Raw genomic sequence first — 22,298 nt, 5'->3', positions numbered from 1 at the left:
CTGTTCTTAACCCATCAAGCAGGAATGAGCATTTAAATGCTTTTTTTACTATTGCATAAACTGGGTTGACTGGAAGACCTTGGCCATTGCTATCCTTATGAATATTCCTACATCTTAGTGCAGAGGAGTGGGGAGAAGATGTCAGGCATTTTGATAAGAGTTGAGTATTTTTCCTGAAACAGTGGCTGAAAACATCCACACCCAACACTGGGTAAATGTAGTTGCAATTACATACAAGTCGAGTGCTTGGGACACGCATAGAGACATAGGGTTGGTGCAAGATACCCACCCCGGATGTGAACATTTTTGGAGACAGTAATTTGAGTTAGAGGACAAGGGAGAATTCACATGAGCCCTGTTTACTAAAATGGATATGCAGAAATACTTCCTGCAATAGATTCAGAAGTACCTCTGTAATGGATTCGTAAAGAAACCCACAATTATTTTGAAGGAAGAGAAGTGAAGAGACATGGGCAAGACGCCTCGCTTCTCTGTGCCTCAATTACCTCATCCATAAAATGGAGACTAAGATTGAACCCAATGTGGGACGTGGACTGTGTCCAATCCGATTAGTTTGTATCTACCCCAGTGCTTAGTACAGTGACTGACATGCAAGCCCGTCAATGGGCAGGGACTATATCTGTTGCCAATTTGTACATTCCAAGCACTTAGTACAGTGCTCTGCACATGGTAAGCACTCAATAAATACTATTGAATGAATGAATGAACTAGTAAGCACTTAATACCATAGGGGTGGGAGGGAATGAACTTTGATTATTTTGTAGTCTTCCCAAAGGGAAAGAAAGTGACAATTGAGTAATGAAGTAAGGAAATATTTGTAGAACTTTGAAAACCTGGGTTGGATTATTGATTTTGTTGACTATATTTATAGACTAGTTTCTTATGCAAATTTATAAATTATCAATGGGCTAAGGAAAGTATTATCTTTAAATTGGCTAAAATAATGTATGTTACGTATTTTTGCCCATATGTTTGAAATGCAAATATGCTTGCTTCCAAAATGGCTTTTGCCATGGTTTTGTTCTAGTCTGCTTTGCTGGAATTGATTGGTGTTCACTTATTTGGCGTAGTTTGTTGCTTTGAAATTCATAAGTTTGCTGATGTACTGAGAAGGGTATGTTTTCATTGTTAGTCACTAATTGAATAGTATTAAACATTCATAAAGTGAAATCTTGTTCTTAAAGCAATCAACACATTTTATTAACTATCTTACTTGAATTTCAGCACTATCTAGGAAGTGTGGTTGTTAGAAATGTGCATTCGGCAGAGAGCTGGGGCTATATTTGTTTTCTAACAAATCCCCAAAGGAGTAACCCACTTTACCTGCCAAAGAAATAATTCCATTTTGCAAGAAGCGTTAAATATTATTGTTGAGGCTTTGATTCATATAGATATGGATACATATGTATATATGTATATAACCCTCATTTTTAAAGATGACACTGCTGTAATTGAGAAGACCAATGAGAAAACTCCATTTTACATACTGCCTGCACACAAAGACACTCCTTGTGTTGATCCATTTACCTATTTCCCTATTTTATACGATCTTAGATCAATCCTTTTTAGAAAGAGTGTGTTCAGAGAAGTGCATTTAATAGACGGTATACTACCCTAATAGAAAACGTCATCCTTTTAGGACAGTGGAATTGTAAAGTGGGTACCAGTTAGCATACAATACGCATATTTCCACATATAGCTTTAAAACTGTCTATTACCACTTTGTAATTCTGTTGATATTTTCTTTATCTATGTTTGGGGATCTTATCATTTTTTACCTTCCCTGTTATAAATGTATATATAACCCTGAGCAGGTCATTTCCTAACTCTGGCTCAAACCAGAGACAGAACACAATTTTCCCATCGTGTCCACCAAATGGAGGGCTTGGATCACAATTGAATTGGGTCTTTGAAGTGCGCCGCCACCGCCCCTCAATCTTACATTCACATAATTTATCACAGTTCCTTTTATTAAAATGAGTTTCCTCCGAAGAGTCAAATTTGAGCTGATGGACTAATTTAGGGCACCACTCTTCACCCTATTCCTAATAGATTTAGCAGTTCTCCTGCACTCGAGGTGAAATACTTGTCCCTAGTTAGGGTTTCTCAGGCACCCAACATAACGTCAGATGTTGCTGCTGCCTTATTCTTGTTTGTATGATCAACATCCCAGCCCACCTCCTTATAGTGTGAAAGAATACAGGACTGGGGATCTAGAGACCTGGGTTCTAATCCCATCTCCGCCTCTTGCCAGCTCTATGTCCTTGGGGAAGTTTCTTAACTTCTCTGTGCCTCACTTTCCTAATCTGTAAAATGGGGATTCAGTACTTATTCTCCTTCCCCTTAGATTCTGAGCAACATGTGGGAGAGGGATGCTGTCTGATCTGATTATATTGTGCCTACACCAGTGCTTGGCATGGTGCTTATCAAAGAATATATGCTTAACAAATATTAGTAATAGTATTGTCATTATTTATAAGATTGGGGTGATCCTACTCTCTGAAGGTCATGAGATCATTCCAGCCACACTGCAGCTCTATTCGTGTTGGTGAAAAACAACCTCACCATCAGTAGTATTGCCTTTATCAATAAAGGATAATGATAATGGAATTTTTTTTAATGGTATGTGTCAAGTGGTTTCTATTTCCCAGTCACTATATTAAGCGCTGGGGTAGATACAAGCTAATCAGGTTGGACACAGTCCATGTCCTATGTGGAGTTCACAGTCTTAATCCCCATTTTACAGATGAGGGAACTGAGACACAGAGAAGTGAAGTGACCTGCTCAAGGTCACCAAGAAGATGAGGGGTGGACCCGGGATTATAATTGGAAAGTAGAGAAGAAGGGAGGGAGACGGACACGGTGAAATACCAAAACTTCACAGGTTGCCATCATTGGTCTGTTTTTCATCATGAAATGGCATTTTGAAATCTTTATTTGTAAACTCTGTTGTGAATTTTTTTCTTGTAATCACCTTTCAGTCGCCACAATATGCACAACAAGGACTCGCTCCAGGTAACCTAGTCATGGTTCCTTATCAAAGGTCTGACTGAAAGTCTGTTTCTCTTTGGTTAGGGTAGCCACAAAATGTTCTGGCCTCACAGTAGAGCCTAAAGGAGTACCCTGCCTTAGAGGCTAAGATTAATCACTTGATATCCTATCATCTTGGGCATTTCCTAAGAGTGACAGACTGTCAGAAAGTGAATTCTGCTCAGCTGTACTGTTTGGGCTCTGGAAAGTAAGATATCTCTGAAAGTATATGACATTGGAAATACAAAAGCTAAATTTGAACCTAATCAGTAAAGAGTAGCTGGAGTTCTACTTGTTGACACCCAGTCACTGGAGCAAATCAGAATGTCATTCCAGTGCGGAACATTCACATTTCAAGCCTTTAATGGGTATTAACTGGTGGAAAATTAATTAGCATGGTCATTAGCTGAAAATACCGAACATCACAACCATCATAGAGGCTGTCACTCCAATCTATTAAAAACGTAGCGGAACCAACCTTGCCCTGATTATTGTGGAGACATTGTACCGTATGGCCTAATCTGACAAGGATGCACAGTTTGTTGTTGGCTTTGTGTGACATTTAATTTTCAGGAAAAATAAAATAAATAGGCAAATATTTTAGAAGTTACATTGGTTATATCCATCCCAATACAGAGAACCTAATGTCTCTCTAAAGAAGACAAAAGAAGTTTCCCTTTAGGATTTTATGCTTGTTTTTGCAACAAGTTATCAAACTGCTGAGTTTTACACCCGTAGAATTAAACTCCCTTATTCCCAGAGGCCAGTAGAAATCCCACATAATTCCATAACTCTTCTGCAGAAGGATTCAATGATATCTCTAAATTAAAATTGACAAAGCACTTTAGGTTGCACTTCTTTCGTACTTTTAACGCCGTCTTTTCTCTTATTCTTATTCTTATTCATTATTCTCTTGAATTTCTTCTTGCCCCCAGGACCTCTCCATGTGGGAGCACCTCAAGCTCAATATGCCTGAAACTGACACCTCATTTCTCCTCCCAAACTCACTCCACCTAGTTTTCCAATAACAGGCAACCACAACACCATCCTCCCAGCCCTAGAAGCCTGCGGGCGTGGTATTATCCTTGACTCTTCATTGTTTTGCAACTCTCACATTCAGTCCGGCCCTTAATCCTTCTGCTTTTCTTCCTTCACAAAAAGTTCCTGATTCAATATTCCTTCCCCATGCAAAAAGCCGCCAACCCCGTCCAGGCATTCCTCGTATTCCAGGGAGATTACCCTTCATCCCCGGAGATTACCCTTCATCCCCATCTCCAGCCTCCCTAGTTCCACTACCCACTTCACCTTTCCCCTCTCCAGTCTACACTTCACTCTGAGGCAGCCCGGATAATTGTTCCAAAACATCGTTCTGTATTCATCTGTCCGCTCCTCCAAACCTCCAGCGGCTACCCAGTCCTCTCCATATCAAGTAGAAACTCCTGGCAATTGTCTTTCCGGCACTTCATTGGTTTGCTCCCTCCCTCTAAATTTATCTGCTCTCTTATCTCACTATCCATCAGTGTAATCTTCATTCCTTAGTTCACACCCCGCCTTCTGCCTCAAACTCCCCTTTAAAGTCTACCAGACCATAGCTTCCTACAGCTTCAAAACCCCAACCTGCACCTACAGGGCATATTTTCCAATTAAGCTTCATCTTCCAGGTCAAGCTCATTCAATTGTCACCCTTAGTGTTTAAGATCATTAGTACTGACTTCAATTGATTCCACATTTATCTAATTAACTTCCCCTATTTCCTAACTTTGCATTCATCCTCCCATGCTTTTGCCCTGCACATAGTCAGTGGTCAATAAATACTATTGATTAATTAATTGATTTGCTATCCACAGTCATATTATTTGTGAATGGCTCATGATTGTCAGTTCCACCCTCTTCCTCCGCCCCTCTGCTAGAGCATAAGCTCCTTGAGGTCAGAAGAGTTTAGCTTTTACTCAACTGTACTCTTCCCAGCCTTGATACAGTGCTGGGTCTGCTCAAAGGAGGCACCCAATTAGTACTTTGAATACCGGTTTCTTATACAGAACTAGTGTTCCTGCAAAGGGGCAAAAAAAAAGTAAAACACTATTTATACTGTAGTGATTAACCTCCTTCAAATATAGTCAATCTTGCTGTACTGCAAGCTCCAAGAAGATAGGGATCACGTCTATCAGTTTTTCTTGTTTTTGAGAAGCAGCGTGACTCAGTTGAAAGAGCACTAGCTTGGGAGTCAGAGGTCATGGGTTCTAATCCCAGCTCCACCGCTTGTCAGCTGTGTGATTTTGAGCAAGTCACTTCACTTCTCTGTGCCTCAGTTACCTCCTCTGTACAATGGGGATTTAAACTGTGGGCCCCAAGTGGGGCAACCTGATGACCTCGTATCCCTCCCAGCACTTAGAACAGTGCTCTGCACATAGTAAGAGCTTAAGAAATGCCATCATTATATTTTAAGGCATTTGTTAAGCACCTCCTATATGCCAGGCACTGTACTAAGCGTGGCGGTAGAGAAAGGTTGACACAGCCCATGTCACACATGGGGCTCACAGTCTTAATCCCCATTTTATAGCCAAATGATGCCCAGAGAAGTTAAGTGACTTGCCCAGAGTTTCACAGCAGACAAGTGGCAGAGTCGGGATTAAAACCCAGATCCCTGGATTCCCTGACTCTTTCCACTGGGTGACACTGCTGCAGCTCAAGTGGCTTTGGTTGCTTTCAACACAGGGTATCAGTTTGCAGAGTTGATCAAATGTCAGTCACGCAGGCAGAGTGACAGAGACAGCTTTATTGCTGTGACATTGCCAAATATCGAACATTTGTCCGGGTATTTGAGAAGCTTGATTGTTGAGGTGTCCGAAGGCTGGATATGGATCACACTTTGGTTGATCCTCTTCCCACTCATATTTGAATTGTGTGATGCTAATTTCTGTATCAAAAAGTAATTTATTCTTAATGCTTGGGAGTAACAGAGACATAATTCAGTTTGATTCTGCTTCAAGAAGCAGCTGTGGCTGTGGCAGCTGGAAAGAGCCCAGGCCTGAGAATCACAGGACCTGGGTTCTAGCCCTAGATCTGTGACTTGTTGCCTGGATGACCTTGAGCAATTCACTCAACTTGTCTGTGCCTCACTTATCTGTAGAATGGGAATTAAATCCTCCTCCTTCCAGCTTAGACTGTGAACCCCATGGGGGACAGGGACTGTGTCCAACTTGATAATCTTCTATCAACCCTCCCAAACCTGGTCTTCTCCCAGACTTCTCTATCACTGTCGATGGCACGACCATCCTTCCCGTCTCTCAGGCCCGCAATCCCGGTGTCATCCTTGACTCGTCTCTCTTGTTCACCCCGCACATCCTATCCGTTACCAAGACCTAACGGTTTCTCCTATACAATATCGCCAAGATCCGCCCTTTCCTCTCCACCCAAACGGCTACCTTACTGCTACAGGCTCTCGTTATATCCCGGCTAAACTACCGTGTCAGCCTTCTCTCTGACCTCCCTTCCTCCTCTCTCACCCCGCTCCAGTCTATTCTTCACTCCGCTGCCCGGCTCATCTTCCTGCAGAAACGATCTGGGCATGTCACTCCCCTTCTTAAACAACTCCAGTGGTTGCCTATCAACCTCCGCTCTAAACAAAACTCCTCACTCTAGGCTTCAAGGCTCTACATCACCTTGCCCCTTCCTACCTCTCCTCCCTTCTCTCTTTCTACCACCCACCCCGCACGCTCCGCTCCTCCACTGCCCACCTCCTCACCGTCCCTCGGTCTCGCCCATCCCGCCGTTGACCCCTGGGCCACGTCCTCCCGCGGTCCTGGAACGCCCTCCCTCCTCACCTGCACCAAAATGATTCTCTTCCCCTCTTCAAAACCCTACTTAAAACTCACCTTCTCCAAGAGGCCTTCCCAGACTGAGCTCCTCTTCTCCCTCTACTTCCTCTGCCACCCCCGCTTTACCTCTCCGCAGCTTAACCCTCTTTTCCCCCCATCTCCCTCTGCTCCGCCCCCTCTCCCTTCCCATCCCCTCAGCACTGTACTGTCTGCTCAACTGTATATATTTTTATTACCCTATTTATTTTGTTAATGAATTGTACATCGCCTTGATTCTATTTAGTTGCCATTGTTTTTACGAGATGTTCTTCCCCTTGACTCTATTTATTGCCATTGTTCTTGTCTGTCCATCTCCCCCAATTAGACTGTAAGCCCGTCAAATGGCAGGGACTGTCTCTATCTGTTGCCAACTTGTTCATCCCAAGCGCTTAGTACAGTGCTCTGCACATAGTAAGCGCTCAATAAATACTATTGAATGAATGAATGAATAACCCACTGTTTAGTATACTGCCTGGCACTTAGAAAGTGTTTAACAAGTACCCTTAAGACATGCTTATCTTATTTCCAGGGAATGACCTAAATTCCGACGAATTCTCACTTCAACCTAATAAGGGGCAAACATATTACATTTATCTTAAAATGATGCAACATCAGTGCCCTTGGCTGGTGGTCTTTGACTGAAAGTTGTGAAAGAAATTTATGTCAGCATCTGAAAGATATATCATCTTCATATAATGCCTTTATACCATCTAAAAAGGAAAAGTTGGTTCCTGGATGGTGAAAGAGTAGCACTGGGAAGTGATTCCTTCCTCATCTCTCTGTCTTTAGCCCGTCTCTGAATTTAGGAAAAGTGCTGGAGGGGACTGACTAGAAGATCCTAGCCATATTAGAATGTCAGGTGACATTTCCCCCCATCGTGTGTTCTGCCAGCATCCCGTCATGTATCGGTGAACAGAGGCTAATCAGGGTCCGACGAGAGGGCGTGGAAATGGGTGGGCAACGATGCCTAGGGAGCTTTTTTTTTTTTTATTTCTGCCAGAGTCATTATCCAGCCCCTCCAGTTCCCCTCTGGCACCTCAAATTCAATGAGCCAGGGATGGCACGGATAGTTGCCCACCACCCATCAGCCTCCTGAATTTCAGAATAAGCCGCCCGATTAATCCTTTTAAATATTCGGTCCAGGAAATATCGGAGGTGGCAGATGCTTTTCTCAATTGTCATTTACATGGAGAAGAAAATGAAAATCCTGGGCATAACAATTAACTGAATGCACCAGTCAATTTGCTCCTATCTGTACAGCAATTTCCACTGAGTGGAGAAAGACTTTGAGCCTCCTGAAATAAAGGACGACAGGAATGGGTTTACTTCTGGGTCTTAGGATTCTTTGGTTGTGGGAGGGATCTTCGTTCTTTCCATTCTTCTTTTGGCATGGTGGAAATCTCGGTGGATTGCTGCTTTGGGAGCTGATTAATCTCCAGTCCTTAGAATTCTCTGCTGACATTGTAGCCAAACTGTCAGTATCTCTTCATTAGCTCTGAGATAGGAAGCTTTATATAAGTACAGCTAACCCTCTGCTGTAATATTCTCCTCAGGGTATATTAACAGTCAAGATTTTACAGCATTTCAGGACTAATTTCCTCATTATTCAGATACTTTTCATCACAGATAATTTATCCAGCTATACACATCTATCTTAATAATATTCAGAATGGTTAATACGGATCTTGAGGACATTAGGTGATTGAAGCTGTAACAAGAAGTAACTTCTTCTCCCCAATCACATTTGTGGTGATTGAGAATGGATCACGTATGGCTTTGGAAGATTTACTAAGTTGATTCATTTCTCCTTCGATGTAAATGGCACTCATTTAAGCCTAAATTATGAGAACTGCGTAGTAAGATTTTTCAGCTGAACTGCATCATTTCAATATTATATGTAAAATGAGACCTTTCTCTTTCTTCCCGAGGAAGCGTCTCCCTTATCCATGGCTAACATAGTTCTGTTTAACAGGAAAATTGTTATCATTGGTGTAACAGGCTGAGCTAGCCTCTTGAGTACAAAATACAACTGTTTCTGGGCTTGGGTTAAGGACTAACTTATTGCCTGTGTTGGTATTATTTTATTTGAGAGAGGACAGCACACTGTAAATCTGAAAATAATTTCTAAACTCAGGAGGCTGCCAAATGATGTTTGGGGCCAAACATTTGCATATAAGGCAGATAAACCCCCCACTGTCACCAAGAATAATGGCTGACTGAAGAGGAAGCTTCAAACCTCATCATCATCAGCAGCAATGACATTTATTGAGGGCTGACAGAACGGTAGCCACCATATTAAGAACTTGGGAGAGTCCCTTACCTCATGTTTACAGTCTAATGGGGGAGACAGACAGCAATTATTTACAGATAGTGCAAGCCAGAAGAAGGAGGACTCTAAACAGGAGTACAAACACAGCAAGATAAAACAGCTGAGACAAGAATAGAATGCATAGTGAGGCTTTTACCTGTTCCTGAGCCCCCTCCCAACTGTCGTTATCAGGGAACATGTCTTCCAGCTCAGTCATATCATACTCTCTCAAGCACTTCAGATAGTGCTCTGCACATATATACCTTGGATCAAGAGTTGTAGTTATTGAACTCTTATTGTACACACAGCTCTGGGGGAGCACAATATAAAAGAGTTGGTAGACTTGTTCCCTGCCCACATTGAGCTTACAGTCTAGAAGATGATGATGATCCCATTAAGTTAATGTTCCTCACTGTGTTTCTCGGGAATTACGTACGTTTTCATTTCCTCCCCTTTTTTCCGGGTGAAAGTTACACCTGACCCCACAAAAGATGATAATGATAATAATAATTGAGAAGCAGCATGGCTCAGTGGAAAGAGCCCGGGCTTGGGAGTCAGAGGTCATGTGTTCGAATCCTGGCTCTGCCATTTCTCAGCTGTGTGACTTTGGGCAAGTCACTTCACTTCTCTATGCCTCAGTGACCTCATCTGTAAAATGGGGATTAAGACTGTGAGCCCCACGTGGGACAAGCTGATTACCCTGTATCTACCCCAGTGCTTAGAACAGTGCTCTGCACATAGTAAGCGCTTAACAAATACCAACATTATTATTAATAATAATGACAATAATAGTTATTAAGCACTTACTACATATCAAACCCTGGGATGAATCTAAGATAATCCGCTCAGTCTCTGGCCCACACAGGGCTCACAGTCTAGGTGGAAGGGTAGGTATTATATCCCCAATTTACAGCTGTGGAAACTGAGTCACCCAGAAATTAAATGACTTGCCCAAGCAGTGAAGTTAGGACCAGGACTTGGATCTCCTGTCTCCTAGCCCCGTGCTTTGTCTACTAGGCCATTACCTCTGATAGCACAAATTTCCATGAAAATCCCCCAAAACTGGGAATACAAAGGAAAGCAGAAACTACTAAATAATTTTGTTAATCCTTAGAAATTTGGATCCGTGTTAACTGTCCTTAATTTTGGCGATTTGATTTCACAAAATATCATCTCACGTTGAAATGTTAATACTCCCTGAGACACAGGTGAGTGGCATATCTTCAGAATACTAATGAACAAATAAACAATGGAAACTAAAAGAATTTACAGGCCCAGAAGCCAAACAGGTGGCAAATACCATCTTTAAAGCTCTATTTGTTCAACTGATTGTTATATAGTTGCCTCTTAAATATGCCTCTTGGTTATTGCACTAGTGTTTCACTCATCATTTAACATCACTTCAGCTTCATTTCCAATCACAGAGATAATGTAATAAATGTTGCTAATATATTGCAGAGTGCTGCATCTTTCTGAAGAATATTGAAAGATGGCTGATAAAGTTAGGGTGTGCTTAATTTTTTGTGATGAATCAACACACTATAGATAAACGACCCTCTCTTCCTCGCCTAGAAGGCCTGACTTCCTTAATAACAATGAAAATCTTGAGCTTACGTCCAGAATTTAAAAGTTGCTCTTAGGTATCTGATTCATTTCTTGTTTATTTGTTCCCCTGTTTATTTCTCCCTTTTTCTCAAAACGTGTCCTGTCACCCCTTTTAAGGAAGCTGTTCTCTGACAACTGTCAATTCCAATCCCCTTTCATCCCATTCTTGTCAAAGATGATCAGTCAGTAGCTATGAGTTTCTCAATGCCTCTAGTCAGTTGGGAAACATAAATTGAATTACTATTCTTCAGAGAAGATCCAGAACCTAGTGGCTAGTTGGTAAACACCCGTTGTTGCGCAGGGATTGTCTCTATCTGTTGCCAAATTGTTCATTCCAAGTGCTTAGTACAGTGCTCTGCATAGTAAGTGCTCAATAAATACAATTGAATGAATGAAGTAAGAAGAACAGATAATGAATCCCCATTTTGCAGAAACAGAGAAGTGAAATGATTTGCCCAAGCTCATCCAGCAGGTCTGTGGCAGAGCCAGGATTAGAACCCAGATCTTCTGACTCCTGTGCCCATGCTCTTTCCACTAGACTGAGCTGCTTTGATCATTCCTAAGCTTCTGTTTCAGCAGAGCCTCTTCTTCCTTGACAGCAGTGTTCCAAGTTGATCTATCTGCAGCTACTGCCTCCTAGCTGAGACGCAGCATTACCCAAATATTTACCATGTCCTTAAATCGTTTCCTCATGGCTCTTTGCTTTCTGTTTCTCAGTTATAGTGCTCCAAACATTAGCTGAACAGATATCCTGCAGGTTCACCAACCAAAAAGTCAGTTTCTTAGCCTGAAGCTAAACTCATTGCAATACAGCCGAGACAGGTAGGATCCATATGATCCTGCAGGACAAAATAAAAATACTGATGATAATAATAGTAATTACCGTGCCTGCTATGCCATGAACTCTGTAAGCTTCTTATGGACAGGGATGTGGCTACCAACTCTGTTGTATTGTACCCCCACTGCTGCCCAACCATTTGGTACAGTGCTCTGCACACCATAAGTGCTCAATAAATACCACCGATTGATTGATTGCTGAGCAATGGTGTAGATAAATGGTAATCAGATCAGATATTGTAGTGGATAGAGCATAGGCCTAGGAGTCAGAAGGTCATGGGTTCTAATCCCAGATCTGCCCTTTGTTTGTGTTACCTTGGGCTAGTCACTTCACTTCTCTGAGCCTCAGCCCCCTCATCTGTAAATTGGGGATTGAGACTGTGAGCCCCACGTGAATAAAAAAAAAATCAGTGGAGCCTAGTGGATAGGGAATGGGGCTGGACGTCAGAAAGCCATGGGTTCCAATCCCGTCTCCACTACTTCTCTCCTGTGTGACCTGGGACAAGTCATTTCATTTCTCTATGTCTTGGTTACCTCATTTGTAGAATGGGGATTAAGACTGTGTTCCCCAGGGAGGACAGGGACTGTGTCCAATCTGACCATCTTGTATCCACCCCAGCACTTATAACCGGTCCTAGCACATAGTAAGTGCTTAACAAATACCAGTATATAAAAAAAGAGCAACTCCATTGTTTTGATTAGAGGAAAGCCTTTGATTTAACCCTTCCGTCACTTGTCTGGATGCCTCAGAGCCACAGTAGTGGTGAAATGTGGCCCTGGGTTGTAGTGATTGTGTCTATTATATCATAATAGCATTATCTCCCAAGCACTTAATATGCTGCTGTGCACACAGTACCATTGATTGATTGATTGATTAATGCCAGTAAGGAAGGTCTCAACTTCCTTTTTGAAGCCGGCTCTTGATTTCAGTTCACGCAATGGGTTTGGCAGCCTGGTCCCACAATGCAGAAGTATTTCACCATAGGCCAAACAACACTCAGAAATGACTTTCCATCATCACAAACCTGACTGAAATCTGAACTTCTGACCAAAGAGGAAAAGACTAGCCTTTACCAATGCCAGATGCTCTTTTTACTTCCCTTATTCCCTTAAAAAATCTATTTCTACCACTTATTTTGAGTCTTGCTTTTATGATCAAGAACAATCAAACCATAGGTTTTGTTTGGTGTGCTTGAAATCACACAAGGTAGACCATTTGGTGGCTAAGTGGAACGAGCATGGGTTTGGGTGTTGGAAGATGTGAGTCCTCATCCCGGCTCTGCCATTTTCTGCTGTGTGACCACGGGCAAGTAACTTAACTTCTCTGTGCCTCAGTTCCCTCATCTGTAAAATGGGGATTTAAGACTGTGAGCCCCACATGGGACAACCTGATTACCTTGTATCTACCCCAGCACTTTGAACAATGCTTGGCACACAGTAACCACTTAACAGATGCAATTATTATTATTATATTCAGGATTTTTCCTCTAAAATATTACTTATTCAGGTATTACTAGTCCCTAGCATTTTTTTTATAAGCCTGGAGGTACATGTTCCTCACTGACTCCTCCTAGCACTTATGTACTTCTGTTTGTATACTTTATTTTCATGAGTCTGACACTGTCATAATCACTATTGAGTTTCCAGGAAACAAAAGCCAGAGCTTCTCAAAAACCATATCCGGCCCTGCTGGGTTAATATTGTAGATTTGGATTTTACAATAATGGTCCTGTTTGTTTTTATTGTATTTTTCATTGCCATTTTTTATGTATATCATTAGCGACAAGTCCTGCCAGGTTTGTCTCGAAAGACATTGTATAAATGAAAATTGACTGCTTGCTCCTCTAAAGAACGCTAAGGATTTCAGTACTTCAGAGTAGCACAGTTCAGTATTTCTTTTAAGTTTTATGAATAGTTTAAAAAGAAGCATCTTTATCATCTTCTAAAGCAGAAAAGGCTGTGCACAGGTAAATATTTTAGGATGTTAAGATGCTAATAACAATGCGGTTAATGACTTCATCATCATCGTCGGCAATTGCATTCATTGAGCGTCTACTGACTGCGAACATTGGACTTCAGTGTTGTTCATGTCTATAGTGCTTATCCTTGGAGAGAGAAATTTGTAGTAGAAGGGTAGTGGTGGTGTTAACATTAGTAGTGAGAGTAAAGATAGTGGTAGTGGAAAGAGCCTGGGCTTGGGAGTCAGATGTCATGGGTTCTAATCCCGCTCCATGCCACTTGTCAGCTGTGTGACCTTGGGCAAGTCACTTCACTTCTCTAGGCCTCGGTTAGCTCATCTGGAAAATGGAGATGAAGACTGTGAGCCCCACATGGGACAACCCAATGACCTTGTATCCACCCCAGCGCTTAGAACAGTGCTTGACAAGTAGTAAGCGCTTAACAACTACCAACATTATTATTATTATTAATAGAGTAACAGTACTAGTAGCAGGGGTAGTAGAAGTAGTAGTAATATTCGTTTAGTAGTAACAGTAATAGTATTAATTAAAAGCTTTCTGTAAAAGCCAGAGGACTCTACTAAGAACTAGGAAAAATTCAAATTCAATTACTATAATAATAATAATTATAATGAATAATTAATAGGTGCCAAGCACTGTTCTGAGTGCTGTGGTAGATACAAGTTAATAAGTTTGTCCCACATGGGGATCACAGTCTTAATCCCCATTTTACAGATGAGGTAACAAAGGCACAGAGAAATCAAGTGACTTGCCCAAGGTCACACAACAGAGAAGCGGCAGAGGCGGAATTAGAACTCACGTCCTCCGACTGCCAAGCTTGTGGTCGTTCCACTAAGCCATGCTGCTTCTCCGTGTGCCAGGCAGTGGACTAAGTGATGGGGTGGATGAAAGCAAATTGAGTTGGTTACGGTCCCTGCTCCACATGGGGGGGCTCATAGTCTTAATCTCCCTTCTACAGCTGAAGTAACTGAGGCACAGAGAAGTCGCGTGACTTGCCTAAGGTCACAAAGCAGACAGGTGGCGGAGCCAGGACTGGAACCCGGGTCCTTTTGACTCTCAGTCCCGTGCTCTATCCTCTAGGCCATGCTGTGGAGAATGCCAGAATCCACTTAGATTTCTGAAAGAATTCTCCAGATCTATGTCAGCCACCCAACAGAATCTGCTTGCACCACCCCCAAGAGAAGAAGCACAGCATTTATCAGAGATGGGAGAATTGCAAGATACAGTAATTCAGTAAAAGCTCTGGGATAAGAAGAGAGACTGTTTCCTGGCCTTGTTATTGCTGTAAACCCTCCTTAATGAGCATTTGCTGGGTGTAGGACTTTAAAGCCCTATTAAACCTGCACGACAGAATTAGCTGAAGCAATCGAAATGTCTAGACTCTGGAGAGCAGAAGAGTTTCATTTCCGTTACTTTTCTCGGTCGGGAATCTCAGTCCATTGTTCTACCCAGCCTACTCAGCGGGAAGGTGACAGTGGTGCCAGATGGAGACAGGTGGACGTGGGGTTGCTGTGGGGGTTGAGAGGGGGATATCACTGCCCCACTGCCTCTTTGCGAAGTTCTACCACAGTGGCAAAAGCAGAGAAGAGAGGTTTCATTTCAACAAATGAGAGGAGAGGGCACACTCCTCCCAGTTTAAACTTGTTGATGATGGAGAGCAAGGAGGAAACAATAAAAAAGGAATGGGGGAAGGATAAGGACACAGAGAGAGAAAGAGATGGAGAGGGGATGAGATAAATGTTTTACTTGCAGTTCTCCGTTATCATTGATTTAATGCTGAACTCAGCTCACTTTATAAGGTGGAAGGACAGAGCGGTGTAAAGCCAATAATAATAATAATAATAATAATTGTGATATTTAAGTGCTTGATATATGCTAAGCACTATACTGAGATGCAAGTTAATTGGGTTGGATACAGTGCTACATAGGGCTCACAGTCTTAATTCCCATTTTGCAGGCGAGGGTACTGAGGCACAGAGAAGTGAAGTGAATTGCCCAGGGTCACAGAGGACATAAGCGGTGGAGCTAGGATTAGAACCCAGATCCTTCTGACTCCAGGGCTCATGCTCTATCCATAGGCCATGCTGTGAATGTTTTCGTAAGTCCTGTATTTGAAGAAGATTGCAAACAAGTAGGGGATTGATTATATTTTGCTGAACAGTCATGCAGAGGAACTCATGTGCTAATCCTATGCCTACTGGTGTTTTTTTGTTTTGGTTTTTTTGGTGGTTGTTTTTTCGTGGTATTTGTAAAGTGATCACTACGTACCAGGCACTGTACTGTGTGCTGGGGTGAGGTACAAGCTAATCAGGTTGGACACATCCAGTGTCCCACAGGTCACAGGCATAGTCAATCAATCAGTTGTATTTATTGAGCACTTGATTTTCAGAGCACTGAAGTAAGCACTTCAGAGGGGACAATATAACTGAGTTGGTTGACACGTTCCCTGCTTACTGTCCAGAGGGGGAAGTAGACATTATTATGAATAATCAATCATAGATATATTGAGCACTTACTGTTTGCAGAGCACTCTACTAAATAATGGATATTTACATAAGTGCTGTGGAGTTGAGGGAAGCGTGAATAAATCCAAATCCAAGGGTGATGCAGAAGGGAATGGAAGAAATGGAAATGAGAGCTTAGTCAAGGAAGGCCTTTTGGAGATGTGCCTACAATAAGGATTTGAAGGTGGAGAGAGTGATCGTCTGTCAGATATAAAGGAAGGGTGCTCCGGGACAGAGGGAAGATGTGGGCTAGAGGTCGGTTGTGAGACAGACGAGATTGAGGAACACTGAGTAGGTTGGCAGTTGGAGGGCAAATAATAATGGTGGTATTTGTTAAGGGCTTACTATGTGCAAAGCACCGTTCTAAGTGCTGGGGGGATACAAGCTGATCAGGTTGTCCCACGTGGGGCTCACAGTCTTCAACCCCATTTTACAGATGAGGTAACTGAGGGACAGAGAAGTTAAGTGTCTTGCCCTAAGTCACATAGCTGGCAAGTGGTGGAGCCGGGATTCGAACCCATGACCTCTAACTCCCAAGCCCAGGTTCTTTCCACTGAGCCACGCTGCTTCTGGGCTGGGTTGTAGTAGAAAAGTAGTGAGGTCAGGTAGGTGGGAGCAAGATGATTGAGTGCTTAAAAGTAACTTGCCCCGAGTCACACAGCAGACATGGTGGAGCCAGGATTAGAACCCAGGTCCTACTGACTCCCAGGCCCGTGCTCTATCCGTTAGGTGCACTGCTTCTCATCTATCATCCATACAATCCCTAAGCTAGCCAAACTTTCATAACACAGTAGTTAAGATACCTAAGGCACATGGTAGCAACCACCCTTTCCTGGACTACTGCTTGAGAAACTACAATTTAAATAAGAAGCAGTTTACAGCTGACTGAGAGAGCAAATCATACCCAAAAAGCAGAGTGACTTGGTGGGAGGGCCACAGGTCTGAGAGTCAGAGAGCTGGGTTTGATTCTTAGCTCTGCCACTTTCCTGCTTGATGATCTTGGGCAAGTCACTCACTTTAAAGTGCTTCTATTTCCCCATACATAAAATGGGGATTGAAAGCCTGTTCTCCCTCCTACTTAGATTTGAAACCCATAGGGGACAGGAACTAAAACCAAACGCCAGAAAACTCCCTAGTCATGGGGCAGCTCCATCAAAACTGTCTGTTTGATCCCTCCAATCCAGTGGTGAGTCTGAATCATTTTACTGGGTTCTTCTCACCAACTTTGTGAAGGGCTGTTTTCCAGATTCCACAGGGATTTATATTTCCCTTCTTTGGGGACTGTAATTAAAGTCTGCTGATGAAAGGCCTTTCCCAAAGATCTTATTATATAAGCTAATGCCCAGCACTGTCAAAATCTTATACTGTGAGCCAGAAGATTTTGGGGACTTATTTCAAGATCTATTTGACATCTCCTCAATAACTTGCTATCTACCAGACCTTGTAGATTATAGGAGAATTTATGACTAAGGCCCAGTGCATCCATTCCTTATTTACAGTGTGTCTCCAAAGCTCATTTAGTGGCATTACTGTCCTTGCAGTAATGTATTAAAGGAAAGATTAGGGTTTATGTAATAGAGTGGAAAAACATATTAAAAGGTTAGGAAAAATTGGCAGTAAAGAACAGACTACATTATGAGCTACAGGAGTTTAAAAAATAGGAATGTAGTCAGAAATGTGATTCCTCAGGAAGCATTAAAAAAGGGGGAAATATTTGGGATGCTCTAGGTGTCTGGTTTGGAAAAGCTAAATCCAGCCACATTCTGCTAAGGTCCTTCTCTAACTCCCCTTGGTATGAGCACTAAAATATCTTCTCCCATATTTGGAGGAATTAAAAACTTATCTCTGTGGTAGAAGGGATTGTAAATATATACAAATAGCAAGATAATTGAGCCATTCTGTTTCTTTACATGAAGTTATTCCACTTTATGATTAAAGAAAATCAAGTGCGTGTCTCTTTAACACACCCCGAAGCGCTTCCCAAATTACATTACAGAACTAGCCAATAGTTTGTTCACTCAACTTTCAACAGATTAATCTTTGGAGCACAGGTGTCAGAGGACCTGGGTTGTATCCCAGCTCTACCATTTACCTCCTGTGTGACCTTGGACGAGTCACTTAACCTCAATGGACCTTAGTTTCCTCATCTGAAAAATAGGGATTAAATAAATAACTGTTCCCCCTTCTACTTAGATGGTAAGCTTATTTGGGTTAAGGACTGTGTCTGATCCAGTTTATCCTGTATCTACCTCAGTGCTTAGAACTCCGTTCTTGGCACATAGTAGGGTCTTAACAAATGTTGCTTTTATTATTATTGTAAATGTTATTATTGTAAAAAGAAGAGATGGTGTTCAGAGATGGCCTCTGGTGTGCAGAGATAGCAGCATGGCCTAGTGGAAAGAACATAGTACTGGGAGTCAGAAGACGCCTGGGTTCTAATCTTGGCTCCCCCTTTGACCTTGTGCAAGTCCCTGAAATTATCTGTTCTCATTTCCCCATCTGTGAAATTGGTATTAAATATCTGCCCCCCCTCAGTTTTAGATGTAAGCTTTATGTGGGTCAGGGACAACCCTATCTGAGTATCTAGAATCTACCTCAGTGCTTGGTCCATATGAAGCCTCTATCTATGGACCAAGCTCTGTACTAAGTACTGAGATAGATATAAAATAAACTACATCAGACATAGTCATTGTCCTTCAGGGGGAAGTGTAAATTCAGCTGCTTTCATATTTGGTAAATATTTTACATGTCTTTTCAACTCAAAACAATATCTCACCACATACAACTGTTCGACTTTTAAAAGTGTGATGTCTCCATGTGAAATGCCCCATGTTCCCTCATTTTATCTGATGAGTGATGTTCATGAGAGAGAATGTATCCAATTGAAATGTGAACTCTTATGATGCTCTAAGTTTTGATCCACATTGTGCAACCTAAAATAAGCTAACAAAATATGAAGTTACTAAAAATCACAATAAGGCCCTAGAACCAAGTAGATTCTAGCATTGTAAAAGACAGTTTTGGCTGTGAATGGGAGGTCAGCAGGCTGTGGAAAATGCTTCCCAGACAACCAAAATCCCATTTTCAGATGCATTCTTAGGTATTAGGATATTTCATCCAAAAACCTAATAAAAGCTGGCATTGCAGGTTAGGCAGGGTGTTCAAAGTGACTTGTTTTATGCTTGATGACATTACAAGTGATGCTAATGGATGCTTAGAGTATGACACTGTAGAATCATTAAATATAGACTTAATTTGGTTGGTAATTAACCCTAGGAAATTATGCTTTGGGCAGCCCAAGGAAGCACAGCAAAGCCATGGTAAAATGGAGATGGAACTATAGCGTATGAAAAATGTAGATGCAGAATAATCACGACATCGTTGACCAATTCAACATGTGCTTAAAAAGCTTTCTCTTCCTCCCTCTTATCCCAGTGCATGTTGAAAGAACCGGCTGCTGAAGGCTGCTGCAGAGCCATCATCATCTGTTCATTTTATGTCTATTGCCAATTATCCTTAATTATCGGAAACTTTTTTCAGTATGTAATGGTTGCTGAAGTGTTAGTATGCTCATTAAATCGAAACTCAAGCTCACGAAATAGATTTTGATAAGCTCTGTGTACTATAGTCCTACATTTCTGAGAGTTTCTTCCTCGATTAACTCCAAGTCCATCCCCCACAAAACATTTACACTGAATTAGTAAAGATTACTTTAAAAAAATTCCAAGGAGCACCAATGAAGTTGGATTTAATTGGTGTGAAATATAGAAATGTTCTGAACGACTAAGAGCATATTTGGCTTGATTCTCCCTTTGAATGTGGGAGGAATTCATAGTAATTAGGACTTGTAAGAATGGACTAAGTTCCAATTACATCTTAACCATGGTGAATGGGTAGGGATGAGATAGACATTCTTCTCCAGTGTGTTGTCCTGCTTTTGCAGTACGTAATGGAAACTCCTGATTTGCTCCCTTTATTCACTCCTCCCTCTGCCCTTCTCCTCCTCCTCCTCTCCTTCTTCCACTTTTCTTCTTCCTTGCTTTTCTACTTCCTTCTTTCTTCCATTCTTCTTCCTTCCTCTTCCTTATTATTCCTTCTCTCTCCTCCTCTCCCTCCCCCTGCCCAAGCAATGAGGAAGATACAAGATAATCAGGTTGGACCTAGTCCCTGACCCACTTAAGGCTCGCTGAGTGCAGAACACTGTTCTTAGCACTTGGGAAAATACTCCAGAAGCAAAACAAACAGTCCTTGCCTTGAAGGAGTTCAAAATCAAAGGGGTGGGATGGGAGGCACATGCAGACATAAAGTTATAATGATGATAATACTTGCCTGAGAGCGAGAGAGTTCTAGTATTTAATGCCATTTTACAAGTGAGGAAATTGAAGCACAGAGGTGTCCTATCAATCAGTGGTATTTATAGAGTGTTTATTAGGTTTTGAATAATGTACTAAGCGCTTGGAGAGTATAGTACATCAGAGGTTCCACTGTCTTATTTGCAAATTATTTACAAAGGAAAGATTTAAACCAGGATATAGACACATGCTAAAGTAGAATATTTCATGGTCTATGTCATTTAAATTTAATCCACTGGCTTAGTTAATGCCATAATCATTATCATCATTATTTGTATTATTGTCATTATCACTACTGTAATCTTGAATCAGAAGGTATGAAACGCTCTTCACTTAATGTTGAGATTTTTTATGCTCACAGGAAAGAGAGAACTTCTGAGAGACTGTACTTACAGCAACACTGAAAAAAATGAAAACCATAATGTATCATGACATTTAAAGGTTCAGGAGGCATGTATAGAATATAGATGGGTGTCCAGTATGCTAATTTTCTTATTTGAAAGAAATTCACACTTAGACCTTGTGACTTTTGATGGACAAGGAAAGTTCTTCCTGTTTATATTTACTTCTCTGCACTAACAGAATTGGGCCTATTAAATTCAGAGTGAGTAAAATTTGGGTGTGAATTAGAGATGGAAACATGAAGATGGCATGGTTAATAAACTGTAGCTGAAGTGGATCAATACATGTCAGTCAAAGTCATCAGATTTTTTCTGTAAAATGGATAGGGATCAGTAGTCAGCTGTTGGTTGGCTTTTGTTAAATATAATGAGTAATGTGTAAATTGCTTTCAGAGTCAAATTTAGGGAATTTGGGAAGCTGAATTCACTGGTTCAAACTACTATTCAATTAATTATTTTTCAGTTCTTTTAACACTTGAAGTTCTGGCTATTCACTGATTTAATCTGAAATATGTATTTAATTAGCCACTTCCAAAACCGACTTTACTAAAGGAATTATCAAACGTACAAGACACTTGGGAAAATCTTGATGTAATTATTATTAATTTATTCTGGACAGAACTGATGAATGCTAATTAACTGAATAAATGTTCCAGGCTGAACTTAATCAAAGTTAGTATTTGCTAGAAAACTAGCTAAGTAATATTTTACTTAAGTGAAAAAGAAATGAAAAAAAACCACAGGAAAAATGTATGTAAAGTATACTTTTAAAATAAATTACACTCAAAATAATTAGAGTTAATATACTGTCAGGTAAACAGGAGCTTTTAAGTAAGCAGGCTTTTATCGTGGAACAAATGCAAATTTTGGGTTTCCTTGTGGGTATTTGAAAATAAATAAATAAATGCCTGAGGTTTGAAAACTGAAGGTAGATTTCCAAATTCCACAAAAGTATTGGTTCTCACAACACTTTAAATTAAAATGCAATTAGGGACAGTCTACACTCACCTCTTTCATCTTTTATTAATTTAAGAGAAGAGAATAGTTGAAAGAATTAATCATCATCATCCCCTTCCTCTCTTCTTCTCTGTGTCACCAGGTTTCTCTCACTTATGCCAAGGACAGTAAAGAATCAGAGCTGGAGAGAAGAGATGTTCAATCCTTCCATTCCTATCCCATCTTTGATGCCTCATCAGAGGCCCAGCCAAAGTGGAAAACTCAGCCTGACAGTAACTGTTTGTGAAGTGGAATGGCCAGAAGAGGGAAAGGTAAGGAGCTCGTTGTGGTCAGGGAATGTGTCATTCGTTGTTGTTTTGTACTCGCCCAAGCGCTCATTCGTTGTTGTTTTGTACTCTCCCAAGTGCTTAGTACAGCGTTTCACACACAGTGAGCATGAAATAAATG

At 41.3% G+C, this 22,298-nt stretch overlaps 1 long non-coding RNA gene across 1 annotated transcript in view; it reads left to right on the top strand.

Moving 5' to 3' along the window:
- Nucleotides 1–22,298, top strand: part of LOC120638503 — a 144,891-nt gene that overhangs the window by 107,706 nt on the left and 14,887 nt on the right. The window contains exon 4 of the long non-coding RNA XR_005660198.1: nt 21,994–22,162. This is a non-coding gene — a long non-coding RNA (uncharacterized LOC120638503). The remainder of the gene's footprint in view (nt 1–21,993; nt 22,163–22,298) is intronic.

Source organism: Ornithorhynchus anatinus, chromosome 7 (genome assembly GCF_004115215.2).
Source record: "Ornithorhynchus anatinus isolate Pmale09 chromosome 7, mOrnAna1.pri.v4, whole genome shotgun sequence".
In the NCBI taxonomy this organism is placed as follows: Eukaryota; Metazoa; Chordata; class Mammalia; order Monotremata; family Ornithorhynchidae; genus Ornithorhynchus; species Ornithorhynchus anatinus.
The sequence above is the reverse complement of the archived record's forward strand: the minus strand, read 5'-3'. Positions and strand labels throughout refer to the sequence as shown.